Source organism: Carettochelys insculpta, chromosome 20 (genome assembly GCF_033958435.1).
Source record: "Carettochelys insculpta isolate YL-2023 chromosome 20, ASM3395843v1, whole genome shotgun sequence".
NCBI lineage: Eukaryota > Metazoa > Chordata > Testudines > Carettochelyidae > Carettochelys > Carettochelys insculpta.
The window spans coordinates 16,608,008-16,627,691 of NC_134156.1; the positions used below are offsets into that span (position 1 = coordinate 16,608,008).

At 46.0% G+C, this 19,684-nt stretch overlaps 1 long non-coding RNA gene across 2 annotated transcripts in view; it reads right to left on the minus strand.

The window, feature by feature from the left end:
- Window positions 1-19,684, minus strand: part of LOC142023522 (uncharacterized) — a 115,977-nt gene that overhangs the window by 86,400 nt on the left and 9,893 nt on the right. For both annotated transcript variants that reach the window (XR_012648250.1, XR_012648249.1), the window contains exon 2: window positions 3,628-4,694. This is a non-coding gene — a long non-coding RNA (uncharacterized LOC142023522). The remainder of the gene's footprint in view (window positions 1-3,627; window positions 4,695-19,684) is intronic.

Genomic DNA, 19,684 nt, shown 5'->3' on the forward strand with positions numbered 1-19,684 from the left:
CGTTCCCTCGCTGCGCCTATTTCGATGTTGGGCTGAGCAACGTCGAAGTTGAACATCGACGTTGCCAGCCCTGGAGGACGTGTAGACGTTATTCATCGAAATAGCCTATTTCGATGTCGCTACATCGAAATAAGCTGTTTCGATGTAGCGTGCACGTGTAGACGTAGCCAGAGAGGAGCAGCCAAAGACAGAAGCAGCCACGGTCAGAACCCACTGCACTCTGAGGCCACATCTACACCAGCGTTTTGTCGAAAAAGCCCAGGGAGCGTCCAGCTTCCCAAGGCAGTAAATCAACAGAACGGAGCACTTTTGTCAACAGTCTGATCCCACCTCCCATGAGGCATAACTCCACTGTTGACAGACAGCCGGTCTGGATGTTCCGAGGGGCTGCGACAGACGGGCTGTCTGGGACACCAGGCAGCCCTGTCTGCTGTGCTTCCACTTGGCTGTTTTGTTGAGCGAGCAGCTGGGCAAAACTTCTGTTGACAAATTGCTGTAATCTAGACACAGTCTGGCTGTTCTAGGCCAGTAGGCTTTGGTGAGGCCTAAAATCTCAGAAGCATGGCAGTGTTGTACAGTTCCTTTTGCCTCCCTCCTCCCCTCAGCACAGCTCAGCATGTGGCCCTAGCATCTTGGGGCTCCTCCACTTGTAATATCCTTTCAGAGCTCAAAACTAAGCTTTCAAGTAGACACAAGTGGGTTGAAACCTAAATCCTGAGCTGGATTTCACCACTGTCCCTGCCTTGAAGGGGATGGGCCATCCCCTGGATCCAAACACCCTGGAAGTTCACCGTGTTTAAAACCTGGATCCAGATCCCATATTTTTGTTGTTTGGGCCCATCTAGAGAGTCGCTCTCATTCACTGGATTCCTCCCTTTCTGGCTGCACCTCAAATGAGGCTTTCCTGGACTTCTCTGACTGTTTCTTGGAGGTTGATACAGCTGTGCAGGGAATGTGAGCCGATGTCATTTCCCCGATGTCAATGCACATCCTATAGGTATTTGCCAGCACTCCAAGAAAGTACACTGAGCAAAGGGAGTCAGTCTGTCAGGAAAGTGCACAACTTCCGAAAAACCTCTGAAAACTCTCGCATTTTAAACACCTGTTCACACTTGGGGGTGTGTCTTGTTTAACAGCCTGATAATTAAAATGTGTTATAAAACACGTTATCTCGTAAGGTACATTTTCTTAGTGGAAGGATGATGGCTAGATCAGGGGTCAGCAACCAAAACAGCAAAAAAAGCCATTTTTTACAATTTGGTAAAAAAAACCTCAATCCTTCAAGAGCCACAATGCACGTGAATATGAGATGGTCCTTCATAAATAATGCCAAACTGGACTTTTTGCAACCCCTATTTTAAGAACTGCGCACCTGCAATGATTGTGATGCAATACATGTTTATTGCAGGACATTCACAGGCTTTTTACATATTCTATTTCCTCACACTTTAAATGTGTGTTTGTACCACTGTCTTCCTGACTGTCACTCCTGACCCTTCTCTCTAGAGGACACTAGGGGGAGTTATCCAACACTTCAAGATCACATATCATTTGCTATTTAGATATGAGTTGTTCGTTTTTGAGTTTTTAGATGTTCATCATTTATCGAAAATAATAAGGGGAAAGGTTGTTTTTGTTTTTTTACTTTGCACTTACAGTATCGGGAGTTACAAAGACGTTCTTAAAGAGCCACGTGTAGCTCCAGAGCTGCAGGTTGCAGGCCCCTGCCTAGATGTTTAAGGTATGAGCCAGCAATGGGCCATCTTTTCAGCTGGTTCAACAACATTTAGCTCATGTCTGTACACACAAGCCATTTGTACAGAGAATTGCAAATGGCACCGCCCACAGGCAAACGCAAACCTGGGACCGCAGTGCAAGAGCCTCTACAGTTTGAGCTAAAAGCCAGCTGGCTCTCAGGTAAGACTGTAAAGGGGGCCCGTTCTTTCTCTGTAAGTGGCCTAGGTCAGTGTTTCTTTAACTTTTTGAGACAACATAACAATATTTTTAATATGGAACACCTATGAATTTTTTCTTCAAAAAAATAAATTGTCAGACCAAAATAAACCAATAGCTACAAATACAGCAAAAACGAAATGAAGTAATTTAATCGGGTATCATAGCAATGAAGAAGTAACATTGTATCGGGTTTTAATAAGAGAAGATGTCAGTGTATGATATTTAAAGAGTGTCAGATGCTTGCAGCACACCCACAAGTTGTTCACGGAGCACCAGTGTGTCATGGAATGTAGTTTAAGAAACACTGGCCCAGATGCCACTACATGGGACACTGAAACACACCCATAGGATTTGGGTTTCACATGTGTCTGTTGTATTTGAAAACTGCAGTTCTTTCTTCCTCAGGAAAAAAATATGCACTGATAGAGCTCTATTAGCCAAGGCTGTGATTTATAACCAAGAATACACCAAAAATGCATTATCTGGATATAGAACTGATCCACACCCCATTACTAAAATAAAAAGAAAGACCATTTGAATTTGGTTTTGATATGTGAACTTGGTTTACATGTTAATAAGTCACTGTCATGCAGTTTTCAAATTTCCTGTAGGGTGATATTTCAGCAGTTTGATACTCGAGACGGAAATAAAAGAGCAGGAGCTAAGATAGCAATGTGCAGATTTCTACACTAGCTGGAATGTTCATACCAAAATAGCCTACTGCCCCACCTGGTACGGTCTCCTGCTTCTGACTGTGACACAGTCCAAAGTAACTGCTTTTTGGCTTCAATGGGCTTTGAATTAGGCCTGGCATGGATCTCTTACCTGGTTCCACGGATGGTGCTTTGGTTCTGCCTTTAGGTAAATGTGATTTTGGCCCACAACCATTCCAGGCAAATGGAGGTCCAGAATGAAACAGCCAGATGGGAACATCCTCATCAGATTCTGTCTCTCAGGTGTTTCTCCTGAGACCCAACTCATAGGTGACCACTGCCTGTGGGAGGGGTGGGAGAGTAGGGAGGGCCACCCAGAGGGGCAGGGAGGGGGCACTGCATTTAGGAAGATAACTTTAGCAGGGGTTTAGAGGAACAATGTACCTCTCAAGTGCTACCATGAATTACCAATGGCCCAACCCATCCCAGTGATTAGTGTACCGAGATCAAATATACACAACAGGAAGATGCAAGCTAAAAAGATGGGACTGGATCCTCGATTACCTCGTCCCTAGCCCTCGACCAGGTCATAGCTTGTTCTCACCCAACTGCTGTGGGAAATGGGTGAAGGGAAGGCAATTTTTCTCTTCCTTCTGCTACAAGTCCTGACTCTGGGCCCTGAAAGGAAACTAAGGCCACTTTCCTCACCCTGTTAAAACTCTCCAAGCAGAACTCCCTGAAACATCAAAACAGCCCTGATCTGGTATGGCACATTGCAAGATTCATCTGTGTTTGGGGAAGTTGGGGTGTGTGGGGCATGGAGCTTGGACCTGTTTTAGAATGAGGGAAACTGGGTAAAATAAGAACCTGGTTTAGTTTTCTCCTTCAATCTCTCAGTAATTCCACACTCTGTAAGTCTACACTATGAGACAAATTCGATTGTTAGTAAATTCGATTATTTAACCTCGATATTATGAATTCTAATTTTGTCTACAAACCTTCTTGAAATTCGACCCACCTTTTTCCCTGATGAGCCTCCGCGTCCCCATTGCCCCGTGCAAGTTCAACAGTGCGAGCAGTGCATTGTGGGTACCTATCCCACAGTGCCTTAGCCCTGGTTGCTTGTGGGTGTCTCATGTTGGAATCCCAGAATTACAAGCACCATCCCAGAATGCACTGCATCGCTAACCACGGAGAAAAAAGAACTGGAGATTGCACCATTTTCTGCTGCAGCATTCCGGCAGAATCAGAGATCCCCAAATGTTCCAACTCATAGCCCACATCGTTTTGGCAACCACACTGGCTGTTGAGCAATTTTTCCTTCAATTAAAAAGCTCAGTGACATTTGGCTATCATAATGGTGCTGTTGATGACAACGACGACATTTTGAAAGAGCAAATTTTCCAACTGTGGCCCAAGAATTCACAGCTGCTTACTGCCATGAATGCATTGTTGACAGTGGAGTAGCGGTTTTGGACTTGTGAGACCAGCACACACTGTTGGGACCACATCATTTTGGATTCCTGGGATGACCAGCAGTGGGTCCACCACTTCCACATGCACAAGTCCACTTTTATGGAACTTTGTGGTGTGCTGGCGCCTGCCCTGAAGCATGGCAACACAAAAATGAGGCCGGCTTTAACAGTTCAGAAGTGAGTGGCAATCGTACTGTGGAAGTTTGCAACGCCCAACAGTTACTAGTCAGTGTCAAATCAGTTCCGGCTGGACATATCTACAGTGGGGTCTGTGGCGATGGAGGTGGCCTATACAATCTGTCAACATCTCCTCAAGAAGACAGTGACTCTGGGAGATGTACAGGCAATAGCGGATGGCTTCACTGCCCAGTGGTTTCCCAACTGTGGTGGGGCAATAGATGGCACGCCCATCCCCATCATGGCCCAGGCCCCACCTGGCCTCAGAGTATATAAGCCAAAAGGGATACTTCTCCATGGTCATGCAGGGGTTGGTGGATCACAAAGGTCGTTTTACTGACATCAACGTTGGCTGGTCAGGGAGGGCTCACGACACACACATCTTCCGAAATTCTGGACTGTACCGAAAGCTCCTGGATGGGACTTTCTTCCCCTATTGGAAAATCAAGATTGGCAATGAGGAGATGTCTATTGTTATATTGGGTGACCCTGCTTACCCTCTGCTCCCTGCCTTATGAAACCCTACACAGGAGCCCTGGGCCCCAACAACAAAAACTTTAATCACAGACTGAGCAGGTGCAGAATGGTGATGGAAGCCCTGAAAAAATCAAAAGAAATGCTGGGGGGAAAGGGACATGGGTGGTGAAGCCCCACTGAGTGTGCAAACCACGTGGGGGGGTGGGGGACAGGAGCACCCACTGGCTGCTGCAGACAAATGTAAAGGGGCAGGAAGCAGGTTAAAAAAAAAAAAGTGAATTCCCATGCTCCTGCAGGTTGCCAAAGGAGACATGACCCTCCTAAAACTAACAGATATGGAGAAAGAACAGCTCCTCCTGCTGTGTGACCTGGAAAATCTGCTAAAATCTGCCAGGAAAATCTGCTAAAATGCTGTGTGGTGCCATAATACCAGATTGCTATCTGGTTGCCTGGTGTGGCAAGGTGTGCTACCATGGGAGCCACAACAAGTCAGGCTGTCCAAGAATCTCATGAAAAAAATACAAGAGTACCTGAATGAGGCTTTTGGGGAGATCTCCAAAAAGGAGAACTGCTGCATCGCAAGAAATATTAATACACTGCTCTGAGGGGCACAGGAGTACAGCTAGCAAAGCTGTACCGATGCAAAACCTTATACCTATACCTGCCCCCAACCCACTTTTAGCATGCAAAATAAATACTAACCCAAACTGCTTGCTCCAGGGGGCTTGGGGACCAGCCTAGAATTGCCATAGAGGGTCCTGGTGTGGAGGGGGCTGCCGTGGACAGAACCAGTTCCAAGTCTCTGATGAAGAGCTCTGGGCTGTCTGGCACAACTTCCTCTGTCCCCCCGCTTGTTGTCCTCTTCCTCCTCTCCATTGCCCTCTACCTCTAGGCCACCCTGCTCCTCCAGGCTCACCCCAAACTCCATACCAGGGCATCCACAAGTATCATAATTCAGTCCGGCCTCTGTGGTGGGGTTGCTCCCCATAAGCATATGCAGCTGTTGATAGCAGCAGGTCTGTGGAGCCACCCTGACCGCTGGTTGGCTTCACAGACTTTTTCATAGGCCTGACAAAGTTCTTTAACCTTCAGCCGGCATCGCATTGAGTCCCGGGAGTAACCTCAGGCGGTTATCTCACATGCCGTCTGATCATAGATAGCCACGTTTCTCTTGGCCATCCAAAATCTGTTCACCACCGATTGGTCTCCCCAAATGACAATAAGATCCAGAATCTGCTGGTGGGTCCAAGCTGGGGCCCTCTTCGAGCCTGAGAAGTGCTAGGCAGATCACTTCCCTGAGTGCTCATGATTGCAGTACAGAGCTACCAATACAATTGCTACCAATGCAGTGCGATGCGATGGGCAAAGGAATTTTTTCTTAATGGGCATCCTTTTCATTTGCAGGGGTGGGCTGCTAAATTCCAATTCCAATTCCAATTCCAATTCCAATTCTATCAAAATATTGAAGGCTTCCTGTGACTGTCTTCCTGCACACCTGGACGGAAAGCAGAGCACAAAGAAGTGGCCATACTTGGAGCGTCACCACGTAGCTTTGTGAGATACATATGGGACGTTTCTGGAGGCTAATAATTTCCAATGAAGAACATGGTGCCTCCACACTAGCCTTGATTTGAGATTTTAAATTCGAACCTGACGCTATACACGTCCCGTGATATCAATATTTTGTAATTGGTATTATGGCTCAATAAATCAAGATAGTACTATTAGCAGTGAAGACAGTCACATTTTAATATCAAGCTAATGCCTTGGAATTTGATTTTATCTCATAATGTAGACGCAGCCTAATACTCCCTTAGATGCCACCCTGGCTTTCCCAAACCCACTCTGAGGAGCACAACCAGCAGCTGCTTCCCTCTCCAACAGGGGAGAGACATAGGAAAGTCCACTTTCCCAGAATGCCCTGAGCTAAGGTCAGGGCACTCAAGGACCAGAGACTTGTTTTAAAGGGCAAGTAGATCTTACTATAGCATCCTAAATGCTTCAGAGGAAGACACTCAAAATACAAGATGCACGAGAAATATGACCCCATCACCTTTGGGACACAATAGTCCTGATTCTCCAGTCCATTACAACAACCTCACACCTGTGTTTGCCATTAACTCCACTGACTTCAGCAGATGACACCTTCTTCCTGTCCCTGAGAAGGAAGGGGCTGATTTTGCAACCCGCCTGCATTTTTGTGTGCATAACTTTACCCATAATTGCCCCCTCCCAATGCAGTCATGCTTTTTCCTCTTTCCAGGTGGAAATCTGTAGGTACAGTTCATTGCAGGTACAGAGCTGCATCTACCAAAACAAAGGCCTGCTGTGAACAATCAGGCTCCAAATGCATTTGGACAGATGAGTGTAGGAGCCAAACCACAACCTAAACTTTCCATAGAGTGAATAGGGATCAAATGACCTTCCAGAAAGACTTCGACAAAATAACTTGACTTACAGTATTTTCATTCTGGTTAAATTACAAGAATTGTAAATCCCCTGGGAGTTTTCTTCTGCAAAACACTCTTCAGTATCAGATTTAGCTTTGAGATCTTTATGTCAGATTCAATCTTAAAAAAATGCTTTGAGAAAGAGAACCAGTTGCCACTTCTTGGAAGGGAGGGAAAGGGTGACCCTGTTTTTGTGGACTGTGAACGGACTCTGACGGCACCGGATGCCAGCTGACAGGCTTCTTGTTGAATCCTGACAAACAGGGAAAGTAATAGAGATTAAAACCCTCTCAAGCTCACTCCTGCTGTCCAAGGCTTTCAATCAAAGCCCTTCAGCTGCAGCCATAAACCAGGTTTCGGTTATCAGAATAAAACGCTCACTTCACACTATTTGTTTTTCCTCTGAAGTCCATTTATTGGCCTTTGCCTAAGAAAACACTGCTAATAACTCTCCTTTCCCCTTAAGAGGCTGTGGGTTGTCTGGAGCTATTACCCCATCTCCCAAGCCTGCTGACTCAGGGTGAGAACCTTCTATGGAGCACACAGCCAACGTAACGAGACTCTGCATTCCACCACGAAAGCATGGGAACAGGAGCAGTGCCTCCAAACCCTGCCTGCAGCAACCCAGATGCCTCCATAGTGCTCATGCTATTGCAAGGAACTCCCTCCTCCTCCCTCACAAATGGCTTAAGAGACTGGTAGTTCGACACAGGCGCTGACCCACCTTCACAGACAGCAGCCATAAAACTTGGCTCCCTTGTAGGTGGGATAATATGGCAAAGTGCTTGTGGGCTTGCCACAGCGTGGCCACCCCACCCCAGATATTTTCACTACAGTCTTACACCATCACCTGACCAAAGTGTTGTCTTTTACAGGTGCTCAGTGCTGTCCGGTAGATTTCACCTGGCAATACCAGAAAGCTGCAGCAGGAGTGGCTGAGTCTGAAGGCTCCTAGGCTAAACAATTTTCCACAAATTTCCCACTGGGAGACACTCCTTCAGGAAAAGACAGGAAGATTTTTGTATAGTGGCTAGACCAGGATAAGGGGACAACTCCTGGGCTCTAATCTTGATGCTCCCACTAATCCAATGAGAGGCCTGGAACTCGTTATTTAACATCTCTGAGTCTCATTTTCAGTATCTGTAAAATGAGTACAGGTTGAACCTCTCTTGTCCAACACCCTCAGGGTCTGATCAGTGCTAGATGTGAGAATTTACTGGGCTACAGAAGGTCAATATTGTCTAGCACATTACCAACACTTCCACTGCTTACTGGACTCTTAGAAGACATTTCAGAGTAAATTACAGCTAAATAACTGAACAGACCTCTGAGAGCCAGGACTGTTGGTTTTGAACAAATTTTACAGGACCATGGGAAACTTGGCCACACCCATGGTAGTTGGTTGGCCAGCTAACTAAAATCACATCAGATTATGGGGTGTGTCCAGTGAGAGAGTTCCGGATTAGAGATGTTCAATGTGTGTTAAGATACCCATCTTGCAGCAGGATTACACCAAGTAATATTCGTAAGTGCTTTGAGATCCTTGGCTGAGAGGTGGCACAGAAGGGCAAACGATAATTACTGAGATAGGGAGAAATCTATGCATTGGTCCTTGTTGCTCCTGTGTTCCGAAGGAGTAAAACTCTGCCACATGCATTCATTTCCAGAGCCTCTTCCAAATGTGCTCCTTCTTACTGGTGCCAGTAAATCCTGACATTCCATCCATGTGTCTCTAAAATATACAGGCATAAATTCTCATTTCCGCTCAGCCAGATTCATGACTAAAACAAAAGAAGATGCAAGATGGGGAAGATGCACCAGGATAACTGCACATTTAGTCCATCGTACAGTATGCTCTTGAAACACTCCAACGCCTTCACATTGAAGAAGAGCCAAGAGCTCTATGCACAGCAGCTTGAATGACACACATCTTCAGAAGAATGTAACTTGACATACCAGCTCAGCTCACAGCTGCGAATAACAATGATTGCACATTGCCTGGATGCAGGTAGTACCGGTTGAACCTCCCTCATCGGGCACTCTCTCATCCAGCAACATCCATAATCCGGCATGATTTTAGTTAGCTGAATAACCACTTACCATGACTGTGGTCAAATTTCCCACAGTTCTATAAAGGTTGGTTACAGTCACCAGTCCTGGCTCTCAGTGTTCTGTTCTGTTATGTAGCTGCAATTTACCCCTACATGTCTTCTAAGAGCCCAGTGAGCAGTGGGAGTGTTGGTAATGCTGCTAGTCAATATAGACCTCCTGTAGTCCAGGAAATTCTCTTGTGTAGCACCAAGGGTGCCGGACTAGAGAGGCTCAACCTGTAATAAAATGGAAAATAATGCTTTGCACATCTATAGCACATGAGATCTCAAAGCACTTTAAACACATTTACAACTGAATGCTAATCACATCTGGGTGAAGAAGGCAAGTATCACTTGTCTCACTTTGCAATGTTGAAAGCACAGCTAGGAAAGGTTAAGTGACTTGATTAAGGGCTCAGGCCATGCTTGAGGCAGAGTCAGAGACAGAATAGGGTCTCCTGGTTCCAACTCTTGTGCCTCAAACACAAAGCCAATGCATCAAGGCTAGGATCTTTTGACAGCATTTCCTTTTTTGCCTGAATGGTGCCAGGAATTTCTTAGGTTTTGCTTTACATCATTCACCTTCCTGTACAATTAAGGATTACTGTACCATTCCTATGAACCTCCTCTTCCTTCTGCTTATATATTCTGAACACTGTTATATACAGCAGAAGCCCTGTGTGATGGGCTAGATCAGAGAGGTCCCCTTGAGGCTGTCACCCAGGCTATGTCTACACTACAGAGATCTTTCAAAAGAAGAGCTTCCAGAAGATCTCTTCCAAAGAACTTCTTTTGAAAGAGTGCATCCACGGACAAAAAAGTGGATCAAAAGATTGATCTGCTCTTTCGCAAGAGAGTATCCACACAGCCCCGGCTCGTTCAAAAGAAGGGGCCAGGGATGGAAAAATCAGGCCCCATGAGGTCTGTTCTTTCGAAAACAAAAGGAGATGGGAGCTGGTGGAGAAGCACCTGTATAACTGCACATTTGGTCCATCGTACAATATGCTCTTGAAACACTCTACACACTCTTTCTTTCAAAAGAAGCTTTCAAAAGAAGGTGTTCTTCCTGACACAAGAGTGGAAGAGCGCTTTCAAAAGGAGCGCCACGGTCTTTCGATTTACTTTCAAAAGAACATTTTTTGTGTGTAGACACTCCCCGGGATCTTTCTAAAGAGCCTCCTTCTTTTAAAAAGATCTTTCAAAAAAACTTGCTAGTGTAGACACAGCCCCAGAGTGCTGATCATGCCACTCAGCTGACCCATCTGCTCTCTGGTATGCCCCACCACCCTGTGATGACTGGGCCAGAAGTTCTGGTCTCCCCCAGCCAAGGCACAGAGTTAGGGTAACAGCCCCCTGAGGAGCAACACAGATGCTGAACTAGCTCAGCTCTGGGAGGACTCAGGTATAGGACCTCAACTTTGAAAACAGACAGATCAGAAAAATGTGCCAGCTAAGGCTAATACACTAAGGCTGTGTCTACACAACAAAAATAACTTTGAAGTTGCTTACTTTGAAGTACAACTTTGAAGTTGAGTGCCTACACACACCCTACTTCAAAGTTCAACTTCAAAGGAGGGCACTACTCCGCTCCTGGGAATGAAGTAAGGACTTCGAAGTTGGGCTCCCTATTTCAAAGTTAACTTTGAAGTAAGGGAAAATGTGTGTAGACTCGGCTGGCTACTTTGAAGTAGCGCCTAACTTTGAAAAAAAGAATATATAATTAGAGATATGCATCTCCTAGAACTGGAAGGGACCTCAGGTGGTCATCTAGTCCAGTTCTCTGCCCTCTTGAGCCAAGCACCATCCCTGACATCTATACGCCTCAATCTGTAAATGGCCTCCTCAAGGACTGAACTCACAACCCTAGCTTTAGCAGGCCAATGAGCTATCCCTCCCTCCAGCTTCAAAATTAACTTCAAAGTCAGTTCCTAGTGTAGACAGCCTCAGAAATTTGTTAAATGGAAATTCTTATTCTAACAGCAGTTCTAATAATCTTTTTCACAAGCTACGCAGACTCCTAGCTTGGGCAAAATCCTCCCCCCATTCAGTCTTAAATGTTTCCAGCAGGCATCTTGGATGGTAAGTCAGGAGGAGAGTATCCTGGAATCTGGCCACGTCCCTGTTTGATTTCGCACCTTGATATCACTCTTGCCCAAGGCAGGAATTCTTTGTGCTCAGCTCAAATTGTCCTCACTGTGCATGGAAAAGGACAAGATCCAAAATGGGTTCCAGCATTAGGTGGCCTGGCCACATATCCTTGTAGGACCAGCCACAGTTTGGGCTTACAAGAAAAACAAAACCATTCACAGATTGTTGGTTTCAGTACTGAACCATTAAATTCCAAATGATCAGTAATGGACCTCATTAGCACTTCATTGGCCCTGTTTAGAATTATCAACAGATTCACGCTTCGTATATCTAACTTCACATACAAGAATGATACATGCATAGAAATAGAATATACACATTCAGCAGATTGGAACTTTGAAACTATGTTACATGATATGTTTTGCCTAAGGTGTCTTTGGGTTATACATATTCGTGCCCAGAAGCCATTTTCCTAAACCAGCGGGTGCGGGGGGTGGGGGGGGGACCCAGTACAGATAGCAATCACACTGTCCAGACTGCACCACCTCGAGCCATGCAAACACCACAAACAGGAAATCCAATACCTTCTTACCATTTATACACTGTAGACAAGAACAGCTAGAAGTTTTTTTTTTAAAATGTTCCAGATAGGAGAGCAGGATTTAGTTTATAATGAGCTGTGTGACATGTAATCCACTTTCCCTTCCTGGAACTGTACGGGTTATTAGCTGTAGCTACCCAAGCAGGGGATAATTCTTTCAGAAGCATTTGGGGGTATTCTTCTCATTAATGGGATTCTGCTCTGGCCTTGGGGTGGCATTGTAGTGATTTTGGTTTGGGGTTTTGTTCTGTTTTTTTTTTTTTTTAAATAACACACATGCTTTTTGGCCATCTGTCTGCAAGTTGTAAGTGACACACCAAGGTGGTCTGCTGACAGGTTCTCCCTCCTGATGGAGTCCTCCCTGGAGATCAGATGATTGAAGAGTTCAGGAGGCCAAGAGTCAATCACTCTTCCACTCCCCGCTAAATGTACCCCTGAGCTCTAGAATTAATCCCAGTGAAAACAGAACACAGCAGCCCAACTGGTTTCTCCTGGGTGATGCAAAGTGCAAGCAGGACCACTTAATATGTAGCAAGTAGTTCTGTAGTACCTTAAAGACTAACAAATGTATTTATTAGGTGATGGGCTTTTGTGGGACAGACCCACTTACTCAAACCCACTTCCCAATCTGAGGAAGTTGGTCTTACGCATGAAAGCTCATTACCTACTAAATGCATTTGTTAGTCTTTAGGGTACTACAGGACTGGTTTTTATTTGTGATGCTACAGACTAACATGGCTACCGCTCTAAGGCCATTTAATATATGATTTTAGAGGTGCTTCGATTCTTTTAATGCAGAACTCCAGAGGATGTCTTGTTCTAGAACATAACAGAGCCTGTGATAGGGTTCATGGGCTGGAATTCTGCAGACCTAAGTAGAGTTTAAACCACCACGCAGCAGGCTTAATTGTAAATGAGAAACATAAATGTAAAGGCAGTCTTGTCTCTTTAAACGCACCAATGCTTCCCCACTCAAAGTACAAGCTGAAGCTGAACAGCAAAGCTTTCTTCAGCCTATCCAGAGCAACAGGCTAAAGTGTGGATGGCTCCAGCCAAGTTGAGACAGGGGAGGGAGACATCACCATTAGCAAAGGTGGTGAGAAACATAGTTAATATTACATACTAATATTATGTATTTACTAATAAATAATTGTATCTTTACTTGCATAATAATTGCATAATATACTGAATTGCTATCCTTGTGAAAACCATGAGCTTCCAGGGTCAAAGGCATTACAAGACCATACACACAAGTGCTAGGGGTGCAGAGGTACACGTTGCCTACAACAATTGTCTCATCTGTTTTACAGCTGGTCTGTCCCAGAAGTTGCATGTGCAGTCATGGCTTCGCAAAGCTGCACCCGTATTGTTAAAACCCGTCGCAGTCGTGGCTCTTGTTGTGAGTAACTTTTAGAACTGGGCAATACAGAAAGTAAGAGGATAGAGAAGCACCAAGAACGGAATCAACCTAATTTGGAAACCTGACCCTCAGAACAACTTTTGTTGGACGAGATAGGGCATCTAGGCAGCACCCTGAGCAAGAAGTGGGCTGGCCCTACGCCACCCCAGGGCACCCTGTCAGGCACAGAGCCTCACAGACAGCCATGTGGGGCCCAGTTTCCCATTTCATTCCCATTTGCTTTGGCAGCAGGTGTAGCTTGCCCCCCTTTCTGCAGCCAGCCAGCAGATATGAGAGGACAGAGTCAAGTTTCTGCCTGTCCAGTCTATTCACAATGGGAGTACTTGGTGGTGATGGCTCGCTCACAACAACAGACGGCCCCAAAATCCAGACTGAAGCAAGGTGTGCAAGAGCCATTCCACCCTGGCTAGACTGAGTAAGACAGGGGCATAGTGTCAGCTGTGATGACATTACACAGAACCGGACCAATAGGACATGGCCAGTGGGCAGGGCCCACAGCAGCACTCCGACAACAGGCCCGGCCAGGGGGCGGCAGATGCGATTTTTCAATTGGAGCATGGGCCCTAAGGCAGCTGCCTTGCTTGCCTGGCCCTACAGCCAGGCCTGACACTGTGTGTCACTTGGCCCTCATGCGATGGACAAGTTGGTAGCACCGTATAGAAATCACTCCATTCCTGAATCAATATGCATGTTCCGGTGCCTGAGAGAGCAGGGACATATTAAAAGCCAGAGCCTCCCCGTCAGAACGCAACGAAGCTTCCGTCTCAAGGCTGTACTTGCACGTTGCTGAGGAGACATTCCCCAGGTTAAGCCGTGTGGTGCAGAGCTCAGCTTCAGCTGCAGTATCTAGAGCACAGCTCTTGACAAACATACCAAAAAGCAGAGGCCTGACAGTCAGTACAGGCTATTGCTAAGTGAGTCTACAGCAGGGTCAAGAGGAGGCCAAGGATGAAAAATATGGAGATGAAATTGTGATAATTTGCAGACTGGGATTGGTTTGTATTTCAGGGGAGCGTGATAGAAAGCTGAGATTTTACTGCTGCATTTTACTCAAGGACTTACTCATCATCACAAATATAGTGTGAGCGGAAGGTCATAGCTAAGGACTTCTGGAAGCACAACAGGAAGCACAACTTTGACCTGAGCTGCATTAATTAGTTTTCCAACAGGATGGGAGACCAGACAGTGTGTACGAGATCATGAGTTGCCTAAAAACAAGGGATTGGGTTGAGCGGGTGCAGCCGTCACAGCTGGAGTAGTTTCTTGCAGACAAGAAGCCATTTTTTCAGTCCGTGTTCAGCGGCAATGTGTGGGACTGCACAGAGGATCACATGCACACTCCCCCCTCAGCGTCACCCCACCCCAGCATTCACCATCAGCCCTGCACTGCTTCCAGTGAGAGCAGGAGTGGTCCTGCCCCTCCCCTGGAGCTGCGCTGCCCTAGAGTCCGGTACATTTCCTAGCTCATGCGGTGCTGGGGAGGGGTGGAGGGACTGCCCCTGCACTCAATGGAAGCGGTGAGGCACTCCCACAGGAAGAGGCGGGCAGGGGGCAGGGCAGGGTGAGAGGGCGGAGCAGGAGTGGGGAGAGGGCGGGGCATGAGCAGAGCAGAGGTGGGAGGGGAGGGGCATGGATGGGGCATGCTGGGCAAAGGCACGTGGCTGGTGCCTGCCCTAGAACCCCAATAGCAGCAGCCTCTGTGTTTGGACACTACCTAGCACAGTGGGACCCTACTCTATAATGAAGGCTCCTGAGCGCTAAATTAACACAAATCATAATTGAAAAATGGTTGAACTAATGAATTTGTGGTAAGGAGAACTAAGCAGCTGCTTTGAGAAGTCAGTCCTGGCCGAAGTAGTGAGCAGAATGGAGCCATGTGTGCTAAGACATAGGCTATGTCTACACTTCCGGGAAGATCGACCCGATCAGGTCAGGATTGATCTGGAGTTCGATTTCGTGCATCAGGTAGAGATGTGTGAAATCGAACTGTCTGGGATCAGCAGTTGAGAAGAGAAACTCTCATCGACCTCCCTCTGTGCGGACAGCCAAGTAAGTCAATTGCAGATAAGTTGACTCTAGTTACCCAATTGCAGTGGGTAGAATTGCATATCTGCAATCAACTTCCCTGCCTAGTGTAGACCAAGTTATACGTGGGCCAGTACAGCAGAGATGAAGGGCAACACTTCCAAAAAGAAGATGGCTGCAGCACCAGGAAATCATAGCAGAAGATGATCCGAGTAAAAATCCCCTTGTAAGGAATAAAGCTTAAGTTTTTAATAAATAAAGAAACAAACACAAAGAAGGGGGAGAAAATTAGTCTCTAGCTATGTCAACACAGCAGCATTATTTCCCAATAATCCATTCCAGAATAGCTATTCTGAAGTAGTTTATTTCAAAATAACACAGCTACACAAAATAATACATTTCAAAATAGCACCCATCTATTTCCAAATAGCATATCTGGAAGTGTAGGCTGTGTTTACACGTGCATTCCTCTTCAAAAGAGGCATGCAAATGAGGTGCAGTTTTACATATCTGGCACCTCATTTGCATATTCTCCTTTCGAAAGAGCTTCTTTTGAAAGAAAAAAGTGTAGACGGGGCTCTTTCAAAAATGAACCCCATCTTTGAAAGAACCCTTCTTCCTGAAAAAAAATAGGAAGAAGGGTTCTTTCGAAGATGGGGTTTACTTTCGAAAGAGCTGCGTCTACACTGCTTTGTTTCTTTTGAAAGAAGTTCTTTCGAAAGAATGTGCAAATGAGGTGTCAGATATGTAAATCTGCACCTTATTTGCATTTTTGATTTCCCATATTTGCATGCCTCTTTTGAAAGAGGAATGCAAGTGTAGACACAGTGGCTCTTTCTACACATGCCACTTGTTCTGAAAGCAGCATGCTAATGAACAGCCTGGAAAAGGCTAATTAGGTGTGGATGTAAATTTCCAGCACCTCATTAACATACAGTCTTCTGGTCTCCAAAATAGCTGTGTAGAATCGCAGCCCCCCAGGGATCTCCCAGAAGGAAATCCTTCCAGAAGCCCCACCTTCCTGACAATGGGGGCCATGCTTCTATATGGATATTTTAGCATGACGCTTTTGGAATAAGTGGCATGTGTAGAAACAGCCATCCACATTGCCTATTGTGAAATAGTGTCATTGGATGACATAAAGACATTTTGAAATAAAACTAATCCGTGTCTTACCAGCACCTATTTTGAAACAGCTATTGCAAAATAGGCATGAGTCCTCCTGGAATGAGGTTTACGAAATTCAAAACAAGCAGCATGTTATTTCGCTATTTCAAATGTATTTCAAAACAGTGTGTGCATAGTGTAGAAGCAAGGGTTATGTTGAAATAACTTTGCTGTGTGGTTGTAGCCCCTGTGCACTCATCAGAGCCTGACCAGGTAACTTATGACTCGTATTTCAATGAGATAAAGAAAAACGTGTTCTTCAAATGATCAATTTAGTGGTCTCAGCCCATAGGTCATCTTATATCAGCTTGCCAGTCATCCTTTCGCCGTAGATTCCTCTCTGGCTTGTGGGTCCAATGGTGATGATCAGCCTCAGCTACTGGCCAGCTCTACTCAAATGATTTTACCCAACTGGGATTACAAATGCAATCCTTTCTTTCCAAAGAGTTTTATCAGCTGGTCTGTCCAGGCCGAGGGTAAATCCTACCACAGCGCTCGCTCTCTCTGTCTCTGAATGCGTTCAGGTCTGTCTCCTTTTCCCTGATACATATTGGAAATACGCTGCAATGCATCTTGCGTGTACTAATCTCAATAAGGCAGATTCTGATCTCAGAGCACCAGTGCAAATCCAGAGTTCTGACTCCAGCTAAAATAAGGGAGGGGAACCTTTTTCGGGGGGCAGCCACTCACCCACAGAAAAATTTGTCAAAGGCCACACACACAATGAGAGGCAACATTCCACCCCTGCCGCAAAAAAATCCCACCAAATACCTCAATGATCTGGCTCCCAAGTGAGAAGAAGAAAAAAAAGAGAAACACTCACCTCACTCTCACTCAACTCAGGGTGACTGGGGTCTGCTTCCTCTCTAACCGCAGGGGCACAGGGAAACTTTGCCACAGGGCTACAGCATAAGCCCTGGCTCACCCCTGTGGTGGAAAGCCCTGAGATCTGCCACAGGCTTTTCCAAAGTAGATCAAAGGCTAAATCCGGCCTGCGGGCTGGAGACTGTGTGTGTTGTGTCATGTCGTGCCGTCCCCCCGCCCCCCCACCCCACCCAAGCTAAAATCAAGAATCTCTCCCATTACTCCTCCGGAAGGTGCAATGAGCAACTTCCACCATCAATGCATACCACTTCGGTCCCATAGCAGCCCTTTAACTTGTAGGACAGTAGTGCAAGGATCATTCCCTTCCCTGTCGACTTGTAGGTATCTTACCATTGCAAAATCTTGCCAAGTATTTGAAACTCCAGACAGGATTAATGTTTATATCTAGACCATCCAGTGAAGACAAGGATTGACACAGCAAAAGGCTCAGGGCTCTGGCCCTGACTCAACTCAGAAGTGGAGTTAACTGGGACTTGTCTCTTGCTCAAACTAAACCAGAGGTTGGGTGCTTGGCTGGATCAGAGCCATGGGGCTCAGCACCTTGCAGGATCACATCAGTAATCATGCCAAAGCAGTGTTAACAAAAAGTTAGGCCTTTAAGGATGAGGGTGAAGAGTTTGAGCTTTTGCTAGAAAAGAGAGAACCAGAAGGACTTGAGGAGATGGGGCTGATGTGGCTAGAGTACAGACGGAGGGTATGTTAGGGGAGGTAGGCTGGGCAGATTGGAGAGAAGAAAGGAGAATCATGAGGGCAAGAGACTGAGGAGGTTATGGCTGTCCAGGTGAGGGAGAGACCCAGTGTGTGGTGAAGCAGTATTTAGGTAGCAGGGATCAAGAGAAGGTAGTGGGGGAAAAACACTGGGATGTGGTGAGTGGCTGGATGTGAGAGGAGAAGGGGAAAGTCTTAGTGAAGGGGTGAGCATGAGATCTCAGCAGTGATGGGGAAAGAGATGGACAGAAGATTGGAAGCTCAAATTTGACCCTGTCCAGTTTAAGCAAATGTCACAACACTCACGAAGAGCCATCAAGAGGCAAGAGGAAATGTGAGACTGGATGGAGCCAATGGACACTAGAAGGGGACAACCAGATTTGTGAGACATAAATGTAAAGGTGGTAAGAGAGACCATGGAAGAGCTGAAGTTTCCCAGGGGATAAGTGAAAAACCAGGGGTTCGAGGGCAGGTCCCTAGAGCAGCAGCATCAGAGATAGGATGGGAATCCACTGAAGGTAACACTCAGAAAGGCAAGAGGAGAACCAGGAAAGGAAGCCCAAGGAACAGAGGGATTTGAGACGATCAGGGTGGCTGACTGTCAAAGACAAGCATAGTGAGGAAAATAAACATGTGGAAGATACTTAGACTTGGCAGAGAAAAGGTCTCTGGTGACTATTGGAAGGGCCTGTTCAGGCCGCAAAGAGAGGTCATTTACCTATTAATGAAATACAATAAGGAAGCCTTTGTATTAGGATACAGATGTGGTACCCTAATACTGTTACACACTAAGAGAGCTTCCTTAATTTGAAAGATGTGGTTCAAAATGGAAATGATTATTACCCTTCTCACCTCTCGCATCAGACCCATCCTTATTCCCTCTCAGCCTTTTTCATGGCAGGGCAGTCCTATTCCTGACAGCAACAGAGGCTCACAACTAATCCCTTAATATTTAAAAAATGTGTCCGATGAACAATTAATTCCATATTGTGGCTGTGGCCTGGGCCAAAACTGTTTGGCGTGTTCATCAAAAATATGAGAACTGACACATAGATCTATTCTCTCCATTGCACAACAGACCTTCTGACGTCTTGCCTCTCCAGTGCAATGAATGATTTTACTTGTTTTTCTTTGCCTTGTCACCCAAGGCGTACATGCTGCCATATGGATGCAGGCTCTACTTACATCTCTGCCCAGCACCCCTCCACCCAGACGCCCACTGATCTACGCATTACAAGTCTCATCCAAAGCCACACAAGTCTGTGGGCGTCTTTCCAGTGACTTCGGCTCAGGCATTGTAGTCTTTGATTGCTCTCCTCTTTCACGTGAGCAGTCTCATAGCCTTCAGGGGCAGCTACAGAAGGAACATTTGGAGATGCCAAGTAGAGTGGCCGGGATTCAAGACTTGCTTATAGAGTACGGCTTTTTCACTTCAGCCAGACGCATCAGGCTTCCCCTTTAGATCTGTGGGGAGCAATCTGCAGCCTACAGGCCACACGTAACTTATTTGGG